General features: G+C 45.9%; 1 long non-coding RNA gene across 2 annotated transcripts; it reads right to left on the bottom strand.

Annotated features, from left to right (window-relative positions):
* Positions 1-10,012: 10,012 nt before the first annotated feature.
* LOC148687733 (uncharacterized) lies at positions 10,013-13,103 on the bottom strand. Of its 2 annotated transcripts, XR_015950450.1 has the most exons (3): positions 12,838-13,059; positions 12,187-12,558; positions 10,013-10,471 (listed from the first exon to the last, which is right to left on the bottom strand). It is a non-coding gene; the product is annotated as an uncharacterized LOC148687733 (long non-coding RNA). The 2 variants fall into 2 exon arrangements; XR_015950426.1 differs by having other exon boundaries at positions 12,187-13,103.
* Positions 13,104-21,306: the final 8,203 nt, after the last annotated feature.

The following is a 21,306-nucleotide window of genomic DNA, read 5'->3' as shown; positions in this document are numbered from 1 at the left end:
CACTGCCAGCATTCCAAGATTGTAAGCAAATAATTGCGGCCTTGAACTACAGTGCAGTTTAATTATGTGCTGGAAATTGTTCTTCTTCAGTAGAGAATGTTAGCATTTTAAAAGGGAGAGAGGGAGAGAGATGATGGGGCTTCTCGAAGGCAGATATGTATTTCAAAGAGGAAAAACACTTACGGTACCAAGCCAAACTTCCCCCCTGTTGTGCAGCTGCCGTGCGAATGTGCCCCAAACCAGCTGATACAAATAATAGATTTGTGTGCTTGTAATGTTAAAGGGCCACGGGTGGCGCTCTGGTCTAAACCACTGAGCCTAGGGCTTGCCAATCAGAAGGTCAGCGGTTCAAATCCCTGCGACGGGGTGAGCTCCTGTTGCTCGGTCCCAGCTCCTGCCAACCTAGCAGTTCGAAAGCATGTCAAAGTGCAAGTAGATAAATAGGTACCACTCCAACGGGAAGGTAAACAGCGTTTCCATGCGCTGCTCTGGTTTCGCCAGAAGTGGCTTAGTCATGCTGGCCACATGACCCAGAAGCTGTCTGCAGCCAAACGCCGGCCTATAGAGCAAGATGAGTGCTGCAACCCCAGAGTCGTCCGCGACTGGACCTAACGGTCAGGGGTACCTTCACTTTTAATGTCAAATCATTTGGCTACTATATGCATGGCATCTGTCCTCATTGACCAGAGACAGCCCTGATTTCCTAGCCCATCCTGATGAACCACAGATATCATCCAATACATTCAACCTAATCCACTGTAAAACATCTGTATTAAATTTATATCCTGCATTTCCTCACAAAAAAACATATTCTGAACAGCTGAAAATATCTCAGCACAGTTTCCAGGAGTGGTGCCTTGCAGTCATCAAGTGCCTTGCATCCTTCTCAGTAAGGAAGCCCTTCAGCTCTCTATATTGGACAAACAGGCCAAACCCTTCTACGCCAAAGGATAAATGAATATAAATCTGACATCAGGAATCACAAGACAGAGAAACCAGTAGCAGAACACTTCAATCTCCCAGGACATTCTATACAAGATCTCAAAGCAGCTCTCTTATTACAAAAGAATTTCAGAAATAGACTGGAAAGAGAAGTTGCTGAATTGCAACTAATACACCTGCGGGGACGCAGGCGGCGCTGTGGGTTAAACCACTGAGCACTAGGGCTTGGCGATCAGAAGGTCGGCGGTTCAAATCCCTGAGACGGGGTGAGCTCCCGTTGCTCAGTCCCAGCTTCTGCCAACCTAGCAGTTCGAAAGCACATCAAAGTGCAAGTAGATAAATAGGTACCGCTACAGCGGGAAGGTAAACGGCATTTCCATGCGCTGCTCTGGTTCGCCAGAAGTGGCTTTGTCATGCTGGCCACATGACCCGGAAGCTGTAAGCCGGCTCCCTCGGCCAATAACGCGAGATGAGCGCCGCAACCGCAGAGTCGGTCACAACTGGACCTAATGGTCAGGGGTCCCTTTACCTTTACCTTTACCAAACTTAAAACCATGGAGAGACCTGGTCTGAATAGAGACATTGGCTTCCTGTCTCATTATACATGATAAAGCTCTTTTTAGCCATTTCACCCCTTGCTTTTTCCTGTAAGACCAACTACAGCCGTCAACAGGTTTACCACACCTATCAGCCAATCACCCATTCCCACCACCCTTCTGAGTAATACCCCTCCCCACCCTCTCACTATATATAAGGGTCTGGTGACTTCTGTTTCAGTGTATCTGAAGAAGTGTGCATGGACATGAAAGCTCATACCAGTAACAAACTTTGTTGGTCTCTAAGGTGCTACTTTGACTGTGTCGACCACAGCAAACTATGGCAAGTTCTTAAAAGAATGGGAGTGCCTGATCACCTCATCTGTCTCCTGAGAAATCTCTATGTGGGACAAGAAGCTACAGTTAGAACTGGATATGGAACAACTGATTGGTTCAAAATTGGGAAAGGAGTACGACAAGGTTGTATATTGTCTCCCTGCTTATTTAACTTATATGCAGAATTCATCATGCGAAAGGCCGGACTAGATGAATCCCAAGCCGGAATTAAGATTGCTGGAAGAAATATCAACAACCTCAGATATGCAGATGACACAACCTTGATGGCAGAAAGGGAGGAGGAATTAAAGAACCTTTTAATGAGGGTGAAAGAGGAGAGCGCAAAATATGGTCTGAAGCTCAACATCAAAAAAACCAAGATCATGGCCACTGGTCCCATCACCTCCTGGCAAATAGAAGGGGAAGAAATGGAGGCAGTGAGAGATTTTACTTTCTTGGGCTCCTTGATCACTGCAGATGGTGACAGCAGTCACGAAATTAAAAGACGCCTGCTTCTTGGGAGAAAAGCAATGACAAACCTAGACAGCATCTTAAAAAGCAGAGACATCACCTTGCCTACAAAGGTCCTATAGTTAAAGCTATGGTTTTCCCAGTAGTGATGTATGGAAGTGAGAGCTGGACCATAAAGAAGGCTGATCGCCGAAGAATTGATGCTTTTGAATTGTGGTGCTGGAGGAGACTCTTGAGAGTCCCATGGACTGCAAGAAGATCAAACCTATCAATTCTGAAGGAAATCAGCCCTGAGTGCTCACTCGAAGGACAGATCCTGAAGCTGAGGCTCCAATACTTTGGCCACCTCATGAGAAGAGAAGACTCCCTGGAAAAGACCCTGGTGTTGGGAAAGATGGAGGGCACCAGGAGAAGGGGACGACAGAGGACGAGATGGTTGGACAGTGTTCTCGAAGCTACCAACATGAGTCTGACCAAACTGTGGGAGGCGGTGCAAGACAGGAGTGCCTGGCATGCTATGGTCCATGGGGTCACGAAGAGTCGGACACGACTAAACGACTAAACAACAACAACAACAACAACAACAACAAGGTGCTACTGGAAGGAATTTATTATTATTATTATTTTGTTTCGACTACGGCAGACCAACACGGCTACCTACCTGTAACTAGAAGCTCTTCAATCATTTACTGTGGGCCAGGGTCACTGCTGGAATAAGAGTGAGATAAATCATGTGACAAATAATCATGGGGCAAGAAAGAATCATGGGGTAGCAAAAGTGTGCCCGTGTGGGAGGGGGACTTATCTTATCAATTTATTTGAAGCCTGTGTCCTAGAATAGTGAATGAGATTAAACATGTCCTCAGATATCTGCTTTCACAGGATCGTATCCTTTTACTGCAGCTTGATCATTGAATAAACCGTTCCTCCTCTTTCCACGGTCATTAAGTGGATTGAAACACCCACTATATTTATAAGCTGCCGTCATTTTATAGTTTTATTATTTTGGCCATTGGCCAATGTACATAAGTATATATATTTTTAAAGTACATATAATTAATCTCCATTTCAAAATTACAGCCCATAAAGTTTAATAGGCAGCCCAGCACAGAATGAGGGGGGGGGGAACATGGAAAACTATCCACTCTTTAATTGACCTTGCAGCATACATAAAAGAGGGATGAATAAATCAAGGGCTGTCGCATGGAAGAGGGAACAAGCTTGTTTTCTCCTGCTCTGGAGGTTAGGACTCGAACAAATAGCTTCAAGTTACAGGAAAGGAGATTCCGACTGAACATTTGGGATTCCCCCCCCCCCCTGAAAGTAAGAGGTGTCTGACAGTAGAACAGTCTCCCTCAATGGAGGTTTTAAAGCAGAGGTTGGATGGCCATCTGTCATGGATGCTTTAGCTGAGGTTCCTGCAGTACAGGGGGTTGGACTAGATGACCCTTGGGGTACCTTCCAACTCTATGATTCTATTATTTGGCTCCATCTGCCCTCACTTACCAGGGGCAGCCCTAATTTTCTAGCCCATCCTGGCGAACCACAGGTATCCTACGATACATGCAATAAGAAATGTGTATATCTATGGCAATGCTTCGGGAATGGGTATACATTTACTCTGAGCAAAACTGGACCTGGGAGGGGTGGGTATTGTGCAATATACAGTCCAAACTGACTTATGAATAAACTAACCAGTTGATTGTAGTGATCTTGTGCCAGGAACCTCCCAGATAGCTGGAGCAAAAGCAAAATATCTGAAAGGAGAATTGTGCTGCCCCCTGGTGTTTTTAGAATAAAAAAAGCAAGGAACTCTCTGAAGAGCTCAGAGATGTTCCACCAATGCTTCTGTCACCTAGGCAAAACTCAGAAAATTGGACAATGCCTACTGCAATGTAGAAGGCAAGCCTTGGGAGATGGATGAGGCACTGCATCCCCTGGAAGTTGTGCTGCAGAGTAATGCAGGGCGCCATCTTTGTCCCCAGTGCTGTTTAACGGCAGCATGAAGCTGTCAGGTGGGTCATTAGAAGATCTTGGGAGAAACGCCATCAGTAGTACCCTGATGATACCCAGCTTTACTTCTCTGTAACATCTTAATCAGGAGAAGACACGGGAGCCCTGGATTGGTCCCTGGGCTTTTAGAAGGCCAATAAACTGATTCCAAATCCTAGCAAGATGGAGGTGCTGTAGGTTCCTGAGTTTAGATAATTGGTCAATTGCCCACGGATATGGTCATGCTCCTGACTGGAAGAGCTGCTTTATATCTATGGGTGCTCCTGGATCCATTGCCCAGGTGATCTCAATGGCTTGGAGTGCCTTCTACCAGCTTGGGCTGTTATGACAGCTGCAGCTATTTCCGGGGCAGGATAGCCAGAACACTGTCATTCATGTGCTAAGTCTACAGAGAAAACCAAAACTTCACCCATGCTAGTTACAGGCATGTAGCCGTGTTGGTCTGCCGTAGTTGAAACAATTTTTTTTAAAAAATTCCTTCCAGTAGCACCTTAGAGACCAACTAAGTTTGTCATTGGTATGTGCTTTCGTGTGCATGCACCCTTCTTCAGATAATCTGATTCTTCAGGTATCTGAAGAAGTGTGCATGCACACGAAAGCTCATACCAATGACAAACTTAGTTGGTCTCTAAGGTGCTACTGGAAGGATTTTTTTTGCTTCACCCATGCTAGAGATTTAAACATGCCACTTTCCTTATCTGCTTTCTAGAGTTGTGCAACCTGGAAAGGTCCACATCATGTGATTTCTATGAATGAGCCAACCTTGGCACCCTCCTTATTCCACCTTGCAAGAAATTCATATGGGAGGGAACTGCAAGGCGATTTAACCAGGCCACTTACAAAGGAAAGCAGCCTGCATTCTTGTTTGCTTGCTGCCTTATTGCTTACGTCGTGATGGGATTACAAACTTGGTGGATCAATGAAATGCTGTGTGGACATAGCGTATATTGATTTCAGTAAGGCTTTTGACAAAGTCCCTCATGATATCCTCACAAGGAAGCTGGTAAAATATGAGTTGAATGAGGTAACTGTTAGGTGGATTTGTAGCTGGTGGACTAACCGAACCCAAAAGTACTCATTAATGGTTCCTTGTCATCCTGGAAAAAAGTGACAAGTGGGGTGCAGCAGTGTCTCTCCTGGGCCTGTAGTTGTTCAACATCTTTATAAATGACTTGGGTGAAGGAATTGAAGGGATGCTCATCAAATTTTCAGAGACACCAAACTGGGAGGGGTTGCTAATGCCGCGGAAGACAGAATCAGAATTCAAAAATTATCTTAACAGATTGAAGAAATTGGCGCAAGCTAACAAAATGAATTGCAGTAGGGATAAATGTAAGGTTCTGCACTTAGGCAGGAAGAACCAGATGCACAAATACAGGATGGGGGACACCTGGCTTACTAGCAGTACATGTGAAAAGGATCTAGAGGTCTTGGTGGACCACAAGCTGAACATGAGTCCACAGTGTGATGCAGCAGCAAGAAAAGCTAATGCTATTCTAGGCTTAATCAACAGAAGTATACTGTCCAGATCAAGGGAAGTAATAGTACCACAGCTGGAATGCTGTGTCCAATTCTGGGCACCACAATTTAAGAAGGATGTTGACAAGCTGGAAGGTGTGCAGAGGAGGGCAACCAAGATGACCAAAGGTCTGGAAACTAAGCCTTACAAGGAACACTTGAAGGAGCTGGGTATGTTTACCTGGAAAAGAGGAGACTGAGAGGAGATATGATAGCCATCTTCAAATATATTATGGGCTGTCACATGGAAGAGGAAGCTTGCTTGTTTTCTCCTGCTCTGGAGGGTAGGACTCAAAGGCAATGGCTTCAAGTTACAAGAAAGAAGATTCCGACTAAACATTCGGGGAAAACTTTCTGACAGTAAGAGCTGTTTGGCAGCGGAACAAACTCCCACGAGAGGAAGCTTCTTCAGCGTTTTTAAAGCAGCGGTTGGATGGCCATTTGTCACAAATGCTTTGGCTGAAATTCCTGCATTGCAAGGGGGTTGGACTAGAAGACCCTTGGGTCCCTTCGAGCTCTAAGATTCTATGGTTCTATGTAGGCTGAGCATACCAAATTTCTACAAGGCCAGCCCTACTGTTAGGTACAGAGAGGTAACCACGTCATGGAGCTGGTTTTGTGTGTCATGAGAATACACCAAGTCATTAAGTTGTTCAATGTATTTCTAGATGTATTTTTTACCATCGGAGAGGGAGAGGGAGAGGCAATTGCGAAATGCTCTGTCTCAGTCACCAAAACAACTTGACCAGCCTTGGGTAATATGCATTTAGATTTGGGAGGGGTAGGTGTGCCATTTTCTACTCCACCTTTAGTAGTCAAATACTTTGGGCTAGCCTTTACCAAAGGTGCCTTGGGCTTTGAAGACACCTGATCTCAGGATGCAAGGGAGAAATGTGCTAAGAGGAAGGCACGCTTGACAAATCCACACTGTGACCAACTCCCGCCCGGAAACCAATGTCCCCACTGTGGAAGGAATGTCAGATCACTGGCCCACCAGCAGGCTGGCAGAGAGTCTCCCTGGTTTCAGAAAGGAGTCCTCCTCAGCGCTACTTGGAGATGTAAATGGAAAGAGTAATGCTGGTGGTCAACAAAAGAGGTTTGTAGACACTCTCAAGGCAAATCTTAAAAAATGTAGTATATACACTGACAAATGGGAAACACTGGCCTGCGAGCGCTCCAGTTGGAAAACAGCCTTTACCAAAGGTGCCATGGACTTTGAAGACTCTCAAAATCAGGACAAAAGGGAGAAATGTGCTAAGAGGAAGGCACATTTGATGAACCCTCACCATGATCAACTCCCACCCGGAAACCCACTGTGGAAGGATGTGCGGATCCAGAATTGGCCTCCACAGCATAGCTGCCAAGTCTCCCGTTTTCCCCGGGAAATCCCCGTTTTTCCAGCTGTTCCTAGCTGAAAAAAACGGATTTTTTTTTGTTTTTTCCTGGTTTATTCTGGCGCGGTGGCCATTTTGGAACTGGGCGGAGCATGCTCAGAAGCGACTTTTGATGCTGCTCTGCCCAGTTCCAAAATGGCTGCAGTGCGACTTTTGGCGCAGCAGCCATTTTGGAACTGGGCAAAGCAGCATCAAAAGTCACTTCTGAGCATGCTCCGCTCAGTTCCAAAATGGCGGCAGCGCTACTTCCGGTCTGCTATTTCCGGCCCAGTCCCTTATTTCTCTGACAGCAACTTGGCAGGTATGCTCCACAGTCACTTACGGACTCACTGTGAAAACCGTGTTTATGGAAGACAATCTTACTCAGCTATGAGTGATCGCCAAAGAGAGAGAAGAAGACTTTGGGCTGGCTCTGTAAGTAGCCATGAGAAGAGGCTCCATGACTCTGCTTTCCCAACAGCTGTGTATTTCATCCAAAGGGGCACGCTAGTTCCCCCTCTCACCATCTGGCGTTCATGACTCTGAGTGTCAGGGAAGTTAATTGCTTTCAAATGAACACTTCAGGTTGGAGAGGAGCAGAACAGGGCAAACAATTTTGATCCAGACACTTCAACCACAAGCTGACCTGATTACATGCTTCTTCTGCCTTCTGTAGTGAGTTGGCCTGCAGCGGTTTCTTGGCTTCAGTAATACCTGAAACCAGAAACAATGGGTAGTTTTTATTTACGGGTACCCAGTTACCAAGATCATAAATAACGTCAGTTCGATTTATGTAAGGTTGTGCTACACAGCATTGCCAGACACCCAGCATCTTGAAGAGAGGCTTGCGGGGAGAGAGCGCAAAACTCCAAACGATCCGAAGCCTTTATTTTGGGAAGGCAAGTTGTGTTTACATCACAGTCTTTTGCTCCATAGGAATCTATATGTGAGGAATCAGCACTTTCCGTGGAAAAGGGGACAGTGCTCATGGAGAAAGGGGAAGTCAGAAGCCAAAACAGTAAAACTGTGATGGAAAAAAAAAAACTGCAAGGAAAACTGCCATTCTGTGTTCTCCTAGTGAATTGCACTTGTTAATTTCTTGTGGGCGGATTTGAAAACTAGAGCTTCAGACCCGTATTTTATTTTTTACCATTTTTTAATAATTGAAAAACCCACGAAGGCTAGATGTTAACATTAGACTGCGTACACACAATGCAGTTAAGACATGGCTTCCCCAAATATTCCTGGGAACTGTAGTTATAGAGCTGCTGTTCCCAGCACCCCAGCAAACTATAGTTCCCAGGATACTCTGGGAGGTGTCATGTGCTCTAAATGTCCTTTAAATATATGGTGTATATGCAGAGGAACTCTCTGTACACCAAAGGGGTAAGATATACAGGGTTACGCCAAACATTTAGAATTGACATCTACACTTTAGGTGCAGGGGAACTAAAACCTGCTGTGTCAGGCGGGGCTTCTGGCAAAAAGGGTGGCAGTGCCACCTATCATGTTTTGTTTGATGATTATTAGGTGCTATATGGTTCTTTCAGTGACTGATGGTGTTATAAGAGAATTTTAAATGTATGTTGTAGATGTGATATCTCTCTCTCCATCTCTCTCCATGTGTGCAGTTTGGTGTTTTGGTGCTGTTATTTCATGGTGTACGTGGATCTTTTTTTAGTATTTACTGTACTTCTGTTAGGGTTTCCCCCCCTTAAATTTGGCAAGGAGGCAGCATAGAAAAGTAACAAAAAGTACCGATTTTACTGCAGGGGCAACTACCGTAAGTGTTATGCCAGAGTTCTTTTATTTAAAGGTTAATGCAGCTTCATATACCAGGCCCAGATGGTGTGTGTGTGTGTGTGTGTGTGTGTGTGTGTGTGTGTGTGTGTGTGTGTTTTCCTCACAAGGCAAACAACTAATCTTATGTTGTTAAAATATAAGAGTTATAATTACAGTCCAACCTCGGTTTGCGACCACCTCCGTTTGCGACCGCTTCGGTTTCTGACCACCGCGGACCCGGAAGTGTTTACATCCGGGTTCCACGGCGCCCGGATGTGCAGAAGCGATCTGCGCATGCGCAGAAACGCGCCTCCGGCGAGCAACCAATTTGGGGAGCGACCGGCTCCGCGGAACGGATTGCGGTCACAAACCGAGGTACCACTGTATATTACATTGAGGAGTGCCAACTACATTAAGTTCCTTCCAGGTGTTGTTGGACTACAACTCCCATCACCCCTGACCATTGGCTGGGGATGCTGGGAGTTGTAGTCCAACAGTGTCTGGGGAACAGGACACAGGTTGGGGAAGGCTGGTCTAGGCCGTAAGAAAATCCACTTAAACCATGTTCTTTTCTTACAGTCTGGGTATATAAAGTTTATTATGCAGGCAGTTTCTTTTTGGATTCATCAGCACATCTCTATTCAACATGTTTGCAGAGAAGGGATTGTAGTGTTTGTTAAGTACTGTAATGGTAAGAAACCAGAAAGTGCTAGATAGTCCAGTTTAGGAATGAAAAATGTTGGAAGAACCTTGCAAGAACAGGTCAAAGAAACAGCATCCTGTTTCTTAGTGACCAATCAGATGCCCATGTGAAGTCCATAGTGGAAGAGATGGCTCAACCGATCCCAAATTCAATGGCATGAATTTCAATTTATTCCCCTGGATTCCTATTTTATTAGAAAATTCAGTAGAGATGTGCCCTTAGTATGTATTTCAGTTTGTGGTTAGGATTTTTCATAAGTTCAAGGCAATGCAGGCCCCTATTCACTGGCATGCTGTTCTTCTGAGGCTGTGCTATGTTCAAATACCTTAGAAGACAAATAACATTATAAAGACAGGATTTATTTATTTATTTGGTATAATGGTAAAAAAAACCTTTATACAAAGCTGTTACCATAGAAACTTAAAAGAACTCAAAAGTCCTTTAAGGACACACTGAATAGCATATAATGATTATACATAACTGCTGTAGAGTTTTTGTGTTCTCTAAACATATTGAGATTTCTTATTAGCATTGTTCTGGATAAAGCCTGCAGAATTTTGCCCCCCTCCCAACACGCCCCTCCCCACTAATCTATCTTTCATCTACCCTCCTACACTTTTGTTTCAGAAACTTGATTGCTTCGTTTTAAACTCCAGCAGCTCTCTGAGAAACCCACAAACCACGGGCCTGATCCAGCGAAAGTTGAGCAATTGTAGGTCTCACTCATTTCAAGGGCAGATCACTCAAACGGGTGGAGGCAACTCTTCTGCGGTTTGCAGCATCTGGGACTTTTTAGCCTAGAGAAAAGACAAGGATGGCGGGCCCATGATGGAACTGTATGAGATTATATATGGTGAACAGAGGTAATGCTTTCCTCCCTCTCTCATAGCTAGAGTTTGGGGACACTGAATGAAACTGAACATTGGAAAAAATCAGGAAAAGGAAAGCCCTTCTTCATATGGCACATAGTTAGAACTATGGAACTTGCTTCTCCGAGAAGCTTTAAGAACAATTTAAGAACAAATTGAGGGGGGGGGGGTAACGCTATCCGTTGTTACTAGCCACAAGGACTATGTCCTACACCCATTATCAGAGATAATATGCCTCACCCTTACGCCCTATTGATTACTGTGGAATAACCCAGCACATTATTAAATCTTTCCCATTGAAAACAGTGGGATTTACAGTACTTGACATTGGTAGGAATGTGGAGAATAATAACAATTATTATTATTATTATTATTATTATTATTATTATTATTATTATTATTTTATACCCCAGCCACTCTGGGCGGCTTCCAACAGAAAAATGAAATAAAATAATCTATTAAACATTAAAAGCCTCCCTAAACAGGGCTGCCTTCAGATGTCTTCTAAAAATCTGGTAGCTGTTTTTCTCTTTGACATCTGATGGGAGGGCGTTCCACAGGGCGGGCGCCACCACCGAGAAGGCCCTCTGCCTGGTTCCCTGCAACTTGGCTTCTCGCAACGAGGGAACCTCCAGAAGGCCCTTGGTGCTGGACCTCAGTGTCCAGGCAGAAGGATGGGGGGTGAAGACGCTCCTTCAGGTATACTGGACCGAGGCCATTTAGGGCTTTAAAGGTCAGCACCAACACTTTGAACTGTGCTCGGAAACGTACTGGGAGCCAATGTAGATCTTTCAAGACCGGTGTTATGTGGTCTCGGCGGCCGCTCCCAGTCACCACTCTAGCTGCCGCATTCTGGACCTCTTTCCCCTGAAATATGGATGGAACAGTTTCCCCTTTCTTACCAGAAAGCAAAACAAAACAATGTATGGAAATATATTCCAGCCTGTGCCAAAAAGAATGTTGTTATCTCTTTATTAATGAAAACAGTAATTGCTCGTGAAAGGCAACTGGGATTTATATGTCATATATTTTGTTGGCATGGCTTCTTACTGGACTACAGAAGAAAGTGAAGCCAGGACTATTAGAGAATCCAAGAGCATGACCAACAACTGACATAGAGTTTTTCACTTGGTGTCCAGCCAGGGACTTGAGATGCTGTTTCAATGGTAAGCACACTGTACAGGGTTGATGTGCCAAACCACAGAAAATGGCCGAGAATGCATAAGAAGAATTGCAGAAAATTATCTCGAGCAATCCTAGCACCATAACATATACCACACATGCTATTTATTATATTGATATTAGCATGGATGCAACCCTCCCTTTTTCCATAGTACGTTCTGTGAGAACGTGAAATTGGCTGCTTGCGATACTGAACTATGTGTGTACTGTACAATGTTTTGGTAGACATCTCCATTTTTACTGGGCCTAACTCGACATTAATTGCAAGACTGCTTTTTTAAAAAATCTAATCAAAGAAGTGCAAGTAACAAAGAAGCGAAAGGCCTCAAATCCTAAAATCAGTTTTATAGAATATAATCAAGAGTAGGATAAAAACAATTCAGCGTAAACACTGGGAGATGATTATTTTTCACTCACACTAAAAAAAAACTTGGCAAAATAGAAAGGTCTTAGGAGCTCACCTGAAGCTTAGCAGAGAGGGAGCCAATGAGACTTTTTAAGGGAAGGAATTCCACAACCTGGGCAGAAAAGGCCCTGTCTTGCATCACAACTCATTTTCCTTCTGAATCTTGGAAATAGTGGCCCCTGGGATTTTCTTTCTTGGTTATTCATAAGCAGGCCTCAGAATTGCATCCCTCTGGGACTTCCTCCTGTGTGGGGCCTAATCCAGTCTTGCACTGGTTGTCGTTGTTGTTGACGTTTAGGTTGAATTCCAGCTGCAGGCATCAGAACCCTTGTCTACTTTTGAAAATGACCCCCTTTGGCTAAGATTCATGTTGCAGAACATATGATTAGTGTCAGGCTCCCATCCCCAAACATGACAGCAACTCTGCCTTGAAAAATAAGGAAGATATATTAATTCAGGCCAATAGTGGTACAGGTTCAGCAGCCACCAGAAGATCCAGAAGTCAAGATTCTGAGGTGTCTGAGGTCCATATGAAGTTGTGCTGAGAGTTAACATGACCCTCCAACCAAGCTATTAAAGATGAGCCCACTCACAGGACCATAGCTGCCAAGTCTCCCGTTTTTCACGGGAAACCCCCGGATTTTAATCTGTTTCTCACTGTTCTCCCGAATGGAAAAAAATCCCGGAAATCCCCCAGATTTCCTACCTGCCAGAGGCTCCATTTCGGGTGCCACTCTGCCTATGTATGGGCACCAGAAATCGGGCAGAGCGTCATGTGTAGAAGCGACTTCCGGTGCCACTCTGCCTATGTCTGGGCACCGGAAATCGGGCGGCGCTGGCACTGGCACAGGAAGTTGTTTCTACGTGTTGAAAGACAGATGAAACAACCAGCTCTTTATTTCAGCTCTGAGCCCTGGACTGAACAATAGCTTAGCCGGCTGGCTTATATAGTACTCAGTAACTTGCAACAGTAACAAACTTCCCCTAGTTACCCAATCCGTGAACAGCAGTCTCAATCCTTCATTTGCATGTTGTGGACCTGAGTGAGAACTGCAGCCACTGTGGCCAGGATAAGAACTGCAGCCACAGTGGCCAGAATGAGTGTTGTTGTTGTTTAGTCGTTTAGTCGTGTCCGACTCTTCGTGACCCCATGGACCATAGCACGTCAGGCACTCCTGTCTTCCACTGCCTCCCGCAGTTTGGTCAAACTCATGCTGGTAGCTTCGAGAACACTGTCCAACCATCTCGTCCTCTATCGTCCCTTTCTCCTAGTGCCCTCAATCTTTCCCAGCATCAGGGTCTTTTCCAGGGAGTCTTCTCTTCTCATGAGGTGGCCAAAGTATTGGAGCCTCAGCTTCACGATCTGTCCTTCCAGTGAGCACTCAGGGCTGATTTCCTTCAGAATGGATAGGTTTGATCTTCTTGCAGTCCATGGGACTCTCAAGAGTCTCCTCCAGCACCATAAACCAGCCCTTTGTATGACAGGAGAAAAAGCAGTTTCCTCTTCCACAGGAAAGCTTTGTTCTCGCCTCTTAGTCACACCTCGCCTCTTAGTGAGCACTCAGGGCTGATTTTGCAGTCCCATGGACTGCAAGAAGATCAAACCTATCCATTCTGAAGGAAATCAGCCCTGAGTGCTCACTGGAAGGACAGATTGTGAAGCTGAGGCTCCAATACTTTGGCCACCTCATGAGAAGAGAAGAATCCTTGGAAAAGACTTTGATGTTGGGAAAGATGGAGGGCACTAGGAGAAGGGGACGACAGAGGACGAGAAGGTTGGACAGTGTTCTCGAAGCTACGAACATGAGTTTGACCAAACTGCGGGAGGCAGTGGAAGACAGGAGTGACTGGTGTGCTATGGTCCATGGGGTCACGAAGAGTCGGACACGACTAAACGACTAAACAACAACATGAAATCATGACTGAGCTGTGGGGCCCACAACAACTAGGAGGTCGGGAGTGCTAGCTCAGAAGTGCTGTTTTGAAGTGGGAAATTGGACAAGGCTGCCTTCTGCTCTCTTCCCATATGCATGAATTAGTGGTGAGATACAAGCTGTGGTGACTGATGATTGAGTAATCCAGGCCTAGAGCCACTTCTTTGGGCCATGGATGTCCTTCAGATGGTGGGTAAATGGAAGAGGCAGTATTTATTCAGCTACTTTATTTGTATCCCACCACACAGACTTAAAAAGGCCCTCCGGGCAGCTCATAGCTAAAACAATACACATAAAAACAGATGGAATAAAAATCATTAAAAGCTCATCAGCTAATAAAGCACAACCATTAAAATTATAAAGCAATAAAACTCCATAGCATAGAAAAATAAAATACTAGCCCAATTTAAATCTGTCTTCCGAAGTCCTGCTGCAACAAGTTACTACGAATTTATTGATTTTATCCCATTTATACCTTGCCTTTCTTCCACAGGTGCCAACTCCCTCTGGGACGTTGGGTGCCTTCCAGCAGCCTCCTCTCCAATCATTAATGATATCCAAACCTACTTAGCTTCAGCAAGATTTCTGTGTCTTATACCCTCAGCCAAAGCGCTGGAACCATTTCTTTAAGTGAGGACAGAGCTAATCTGGCAGGCTAGGAAGGCCTGGTCTGGAGCCCAGCAGCAAGGAGGTGCTGAATACTTGCTTGGCAAGGCATTTTTGTGGAAATGAGACTGGCTGGCTGATAGCATGATGGGGAGAAGAGTTCTGGAGAAACATGAAGCAGTAAAGGCAGGCCAAGCGTCAATGAACCTGGTTCACAGGGTACTGGCACCAGTGTATCACCCAAAAGCCAGCAGAGGTACCAGCTTGTGAAGGCGATGGGGGGCGGCGATGTTGTGTGCATGATGTCATGATGCCACACGTGACGTCAGGACATTGGGAGGAGCCAGGGTGGAGCCGAATGCGCCAGCCATGTGGTTCAGTGGCCAGCAGCTCCTCCATCTCTTCTTGGTGCCACCACTGGTGGGAGGCTGTTTCAACCCGCCTTCCCCTTCACGACAGGAAGAAGAGCAGCAGCAGGGGAGTCGCAATGGGGGGTGATGGGGTGGGCCGCCCTGGGTTCCACTCGGGGGGGGGGGTGCCACTTGGCTGTGCCAAGCGGACTTTTACCGGGAGGCTGGAGGCTCGGCTTGGGAGTCGCGGGGATGGGGGCGCCAAGTGGCACCCCCCTGCTGCACCGAGTGGCACCCCCCTGCTGCACCGAGTGGGCTTTCTACCTGGAGTTTGTAGCTGAAGGCGCGTGGATTGGAGTCGCGGGGGGGGCAATACCCCACTATGTAACACACATGCGCAGCGGGATGCTGTGCATGCGTCGTTACGTGGTGGGGTATCGCTGCCCGCCGCGCCTCCAAAGCCGCGCGCCTCCAGCTACAAACTCCAGGTAGAAAGCCCGCTCAGTGTGTCGGGTGCGTCATTACATTGCGTCGCCGCGCCCCACTGGGTGCATGGCAATTTGCCGCCCCGGGTGTCGCGGCGCCTCGCTACGCCCCTGTGTGGAAGGCATGCTGTGCTCAGCTCCATTCTCTGGCTCCGTGCTTTTGGGGCATATGGCCCTCTGGTCACTACCCCAAAAATATAGGGGGGGCCAAAGGACTCTGCTCCTAGGAGCCCCTGGAAGCCAGTAATTCAGGATGACAGAAAATAACAGATTGCAGGTAAATTCCAGGAAACTGCCTTCAACTAAGCTGACCACCTAACCCAGTATTGTCTGCACTGACTGGCAGTGGCTTTCAATGGTTTCAGAGAAGGACCTCTGCAAGCAAAACAGATGAGCTACAGTTCACTAAATTCTGCCAATGGATCTGTAGGGAAACAATGGGAGCATCATGTAATACAAAAGGGTTTACTTTTTTGGGATGGGGGAGTGTTATATAAAAAGGACATCAGATCCTGATTTCTTTAAAAGAAATCTCTCCCAGCTCGGTTGAACACCTCCCTGTCATGCTTGAATGCGCTGTTCAAATATGTAATGGATTTGGCCTATATAAAACGGTATTAATTGCTGTGCTGTTGGGCTCAAAGTATCAGACATCTTAATTGTGCTCTGCAAGCTTAGGACACAAACAAAAGCTCTCATTGTGAACCTGCCAATTAAGGCACCAGCCAGTAGGGAAAGGAGATGAGCCTGTGGCTTTCCTCAGGTCAGCTGAGGTCGTGCCTTCGGCTAATGCACAGGTTCTTAAAGAACCTTGGCATCCGGCCACGCTGAAAACCCATCCAGCCCTCAGCTTTCTATTAATGGGAACAATGTTTACAGGAAACCATTAGGAATCTGTCTATACTATTGGAGGGACATAAGAGGCTCTCAGATACTTTCCCACTAAGCGCCTCATTAAAGGGTTGTGTTGAAGTGCTCTATTGGCCGATTCCAGAGGAAAGGTTTTTCCATATTGCCCGTGGAAAAACTCCCCAACAGGAACCAGAATGCAAAAGCGGCAGGAAGATCCATTCAGAGGAGCCCCAACCACTCCTGACCGTGTCCCCCAACCGCACTAAATCCTTCTGTTGTTTCCTCCAGAAGCCCCCTCTCAGCCACTGCATTATGAGCTATAGCTGGCAATGTCCCCCACCTGAAACCCAGGAGAACCACTGCTATACCTGAAAGAGCGCCTCCATTCCCATTGTTCAGCCCGGACACTGAGATCCAGAAGGTCATTCTGGCGGTTCCCTTCACTGTGAGAAGTGAGGTTGCAGGGAACCAGGCAGAGGGCCTTTTTGGTAGTGGCGCCCTCCCTGTGGAACGCCCTCCCATCAGAAGACATCTGAAGGCAGCTGTAAGGGGGAGAGCTTACAGAGAACAGCCCCCCCTCATCCGAAGCAGCTCGTCTCCCAGCAGTCATGAGAGCGGAGGGAGTCAGGAAACGGAAAGGGAGTGCCAGGGCTCTGGGAACATCCAAGAGCCCCTGCTCCATAGGCAGGGAGAGAGGGAGGGGGAAAGAGAGGACAGGAATCAGTCAGAACGGAGACCCTTCCCCCCAACGCCGGAATTGAGGAGGAGGAGGAAATGGGAGGCGCTTCTCAGTTCCGAGGCTTTTATGTTGGTCTAGAACGCGGAGGGGGGCAGTGCAGGAATCTGACTCGAGCGAGTAGACATGAATCCAGCAGTTCGTTACACTGTAAATAATGTGCACTAATAACAGCTTCTGAAAGACAAGCATGTGGAAGGTCGTTACTCAAGAGTATTCACAACAACCCTGACAGCAGCCCTATATAGCGACGTATTTCAATGTTTAGTATTTTGTAATGTTTTTATACATATTGGAAGCTGCCCAGAGTCACTGGGGCAACCCAGTCAGATGGGTGGGGTACAAATAATAAAAGTATTATTATTAGCCTACATCATGGGTAGGCAAACTAAGGCCCAGGGGCTGGATCCAGCCCAATCGCCTTCTAAATCCGGCCCGCGGACGGTCCGTGAATCAGCGTGATTTTACATGAGTAGAATGTGTGCTTTTATTTAAAATGCATCTCTGGGTTATTTGTAGGACACAGGAATTCGTTGATTCCCCCCCCCCCAAAAATAGTCTGGCCCCCCACCATGTCTGAGGGACAGTGGACCTGCTGAAAAAGTTTGCTGACCCCTGGCGCCCTACATAGACGATGCTGAGCAATACTGAGCTATATAGACCAATTGTCTGACTTGGTATGAGGCCGTGTTCTGTGTTCTCTGCTCTCCATGTACCGGGAAATGGAAGGCAGCACTGATTGAGTGCCGTTTGTTCAGACCATTTTCAGGGACACACGTTGTTTTCTGATTGCTATTGACAGCACTCCAAAACCATAAGCAGCACAGAACAATTATGAATGGGTGGAGAACCTATCTGATCATTTATAACGAAACAGTGCATTGTGGATGGAAAAAACGTGGGGCGTGGGGGGGGGGAGTCAATCTTTTCTAAATGTCTACCAGCCTTTTAATGCTCAAGACAATAGAAGTTTGCTATTCTTCCCATGTAAGTTAGAACTGAAACAACCTTTTGTATAATTCCAGAATTTGCTAAGATGACAACACTTAAGCATTGAGGTCAAAATGTCACATCTGGTAAACATTGCCATCAAAATTATTTAAGAATCTAAGTTCATCTGTTTTGATTGGGTATACAAATGAACAAGCTTAATGCAATCTGTACTATATTCTTCTGGAAGTCAGCTGTAAGATTCTGTCAAAATACATATTTTTTTTGCGACTTGTTATCCGTCAGACACAGGAAAATGTTGATTGTGAACACTGGAAACGGGAAATACTGATTGCTGCTGCAGGCCAGCTACATGGTCAAATGTTGACATCTGCTGCATGCTAACTCTGAAATCCTGTCAATTATCCAACTCTGTATTTCAGATACCATAAAATACTGCTTCCTGCTGCATGTCAAATATAGTCAGATTTTGACTGCTATTTGTCAGCAGTCAGCCCCTGTCAAATATCCGTAGCTGCATGTCAAGCTGACCCTTGATAGCTCAGTTGCTAGATTCTTAATCTCAGGGTTGTGGGTTCAAGCCACACATTGGGCAACAGATTCCTGCATTGCAAGGGGTTGGACTAGATGACCATTGTGGACCCTTCCAATTCTATGATTCTGTGAAATACTGATATTGCATGTCAACTGCCAAATATCAAATCAACAGTGAAATATTGTTGTCACTGCTGTCAGATACTAAATGCCATTGCATGTGGCAAGTTTGATACTATCAAATACTGCCTCTCAACTAGTGCCAATATTGGCCGTTCCTGCGTGCCAGCTGTCAAATATTGTTACAATGACCTGCTAGATTTTATCAAATTTTAATTGTGTCCACACAATCTTCAGGTGTTAATGCTGATGCTAGATGATGATGATGATGATGACGACGACAACAACAACAACAACGACAACAACAACATATTTGCACGGCTGCTACAAAAGAGAATTTTGCAAAATGTTTGGCGTGGGGAAGCAAATTCATTTTCAGGTTTCTTGTGAAAACATGCTTGCAGCAACTTTCTGCATAATAAGTTCCCTCTAGGGTCCTGCTATTTGCGGCAACAGCAACTGGGGATCAAGATCAACCCCCTGCTCTGTTCTTTCCAAACTGAGTGTTCTCAGCCTGGCACCCCCAACCTGGTATTTCAAAAGAGAAGAGGCAAATGTCTTTGGCAGAGTGCAGTGTCATGGTTGCTAAGCACCAGATGTGAGACTGTGGCCATTGAGAAGGGTGTGTCAGTCATCTGGACTTGGTTATATGTGCACTCGGGGGATCTGTGACCTTTGTACGAGCGCTTAATTGATTTGGGATAATGGGGAGAGGGGAGGCGAGAGGGAAAGGATTTGGTGCTTTGTTGTGTTTTAAATATTCCTCTGCCGAGTCCACAGGATTCTAAGCCCAGACGCAGAGCTTGTGTCCTCTTCGTGGATCGCCTCTGAAAGGTTGCAAATCGAAATGACAATGGAATGTTCTTGGAGAAAACTCCTCTCCTTCTCTTCTGTTGCTTTCATGCCATGGTGATGCGATTACTGGCTGGCAAAGGAGGCTTCTGCTGGCTTCTGCTACACCACCTCCTTGGAACGAGGATGGCCTGGCACACGACCGTCAAAGAACCAAAGGCTGCAGGATGCAAATGGCAGTCTTTGGTGTTTCGACCTTAAAGGCGCTGCAGCCATTAGCTGAGAATAATAATAGCACACACAAAAGTATTTGGTTTAATGCACCCAAGGGCCATTTGGCAGCCAAACCTCAGAGAATAACGACTCAGCCATGGGTTCGGCTGCCCTGCCCCGGTTGTTTTACTCAACCATGATCATTTGTGGGCTTTTGAGCAGACTCATGGGTACAGAGAATGTAATTTTAGTGCTTGCCCTAAGTAGGGATGGAATAGAAGACCATTCTTCTCACATTGATGGGCACCATCTGCCCTGCAAGGAGGAAGAAGATATGCCAGGGAAGGAGGGAGACATAGAGCCTGTTGCAGTCAGAATCTCCCCTACACACACAGAAGACCAACTTTTCATGGCCATTTATTTGTTTGTTTCACCACTTAATGATGGTTTTGGCCATTGTAGCAATTGCAATCCCATACAATCCAAATTGTAAATACAATAAAATGCAATCTAAGATATAAAAGGAGCTCCCATTAGACCCAGTGCAGACCCTCGAAGGGTCCCTATTTTTCAGGGACAGTCCCGGATTTACAGAAGCCATCCCAGTTTCTGATTTGATCCCAGAACATCCTGCTTTTCCTTAGGACGTCCCTATTTTCATTGGAGAAATATTGGAGGGTATGGAGTTATCCGACCCCTGGGCCATCTGAGGACAGCGCTGAATAGGGAATTTTTTAAATAATGTTTAGTGTCTTATTATGTTTTTATATATGTCGGAAGCCACCCAGATTGGCTGGGGAAACCCAGTCAGGTGAGTGGGGTATAAATAATAAAATTATTATTATTATTATTATTATTATTATTATTATTATTGAGTAGTACAGCTCTATTTTCATTGGATATATGTTGGATCGGTTCGAATCCCCATGATGGGGTGAGCTCCCGTTGCTTGGTCCCTGCTCTTGCCCACCTAGCAGTTTGAAAGCACGTCAAAGTGCAAGTAGATAAATAGGTACCGCTCTGGCGGGAAGGTAAATGGCATTTCCGTGCATTGCTCTGGTTCGCCAGAAGCGGCTTAGTCATGCTGGCCACATGACCTGGAAGGTGTACGCCGTCTCCCTTGGCTAGTAAAGTGAGATGAGCGCCGCAACCCCACAGTCGTCTGCGACTGGACCTAATGGTCAGGGGTCCCTTTACCTTTAAGCATAGAGTAAGCTCCACTCATGCTATGGAACTACCCCCACACCTCCTCAAATCTGAAGGGAAGACTGAAAGGTGATATGAGAGACATCTTCAAATATAGGAAGGGCTGCCACATGGAAGATGGAACAAGCTCTTTTTCTTCTTATCCACATGGTAGGACCCAAAGTGAATTGCAAGAAGGAAGATTCCTAGTCTGACAGAACATTAGAAGAATAGGTAGTGGACTCCTTCACTGGAGGTTTTGAAACAGATGTTGGACAGCTGTCTGTCAGGGATCCATTAGCTTTGATTTCAGAGGGTTGGTCTAGATTACCCTTGTGATCCCTTCCCAGCCTGATGCTTCTATGAGACTGGAAGTCATTGCACTTGCATAATAATTTGGTTTAAAGCCATAATCTC

The sequence above is a fragment of the Zootoca vivipara genome, chromosome 1, assembly GCF_965207765.1.
Source record: "Zootoca vivipara chromosome 1, rZooViv2.hap1.1, whole genome shotgun sequence".
Classification (NCBI taxonomy): domain Eukaryota; kingdom Metazoa; phylum Chordata; class Lepidosauria; order Squamata; family Lacertidae; genus Zootoca; species Zootoca vivipara.
Note: the sequence above shows the minus strand (reverse complement) of the source record. Positions and strands in the feature narration are given on the sequence as shown.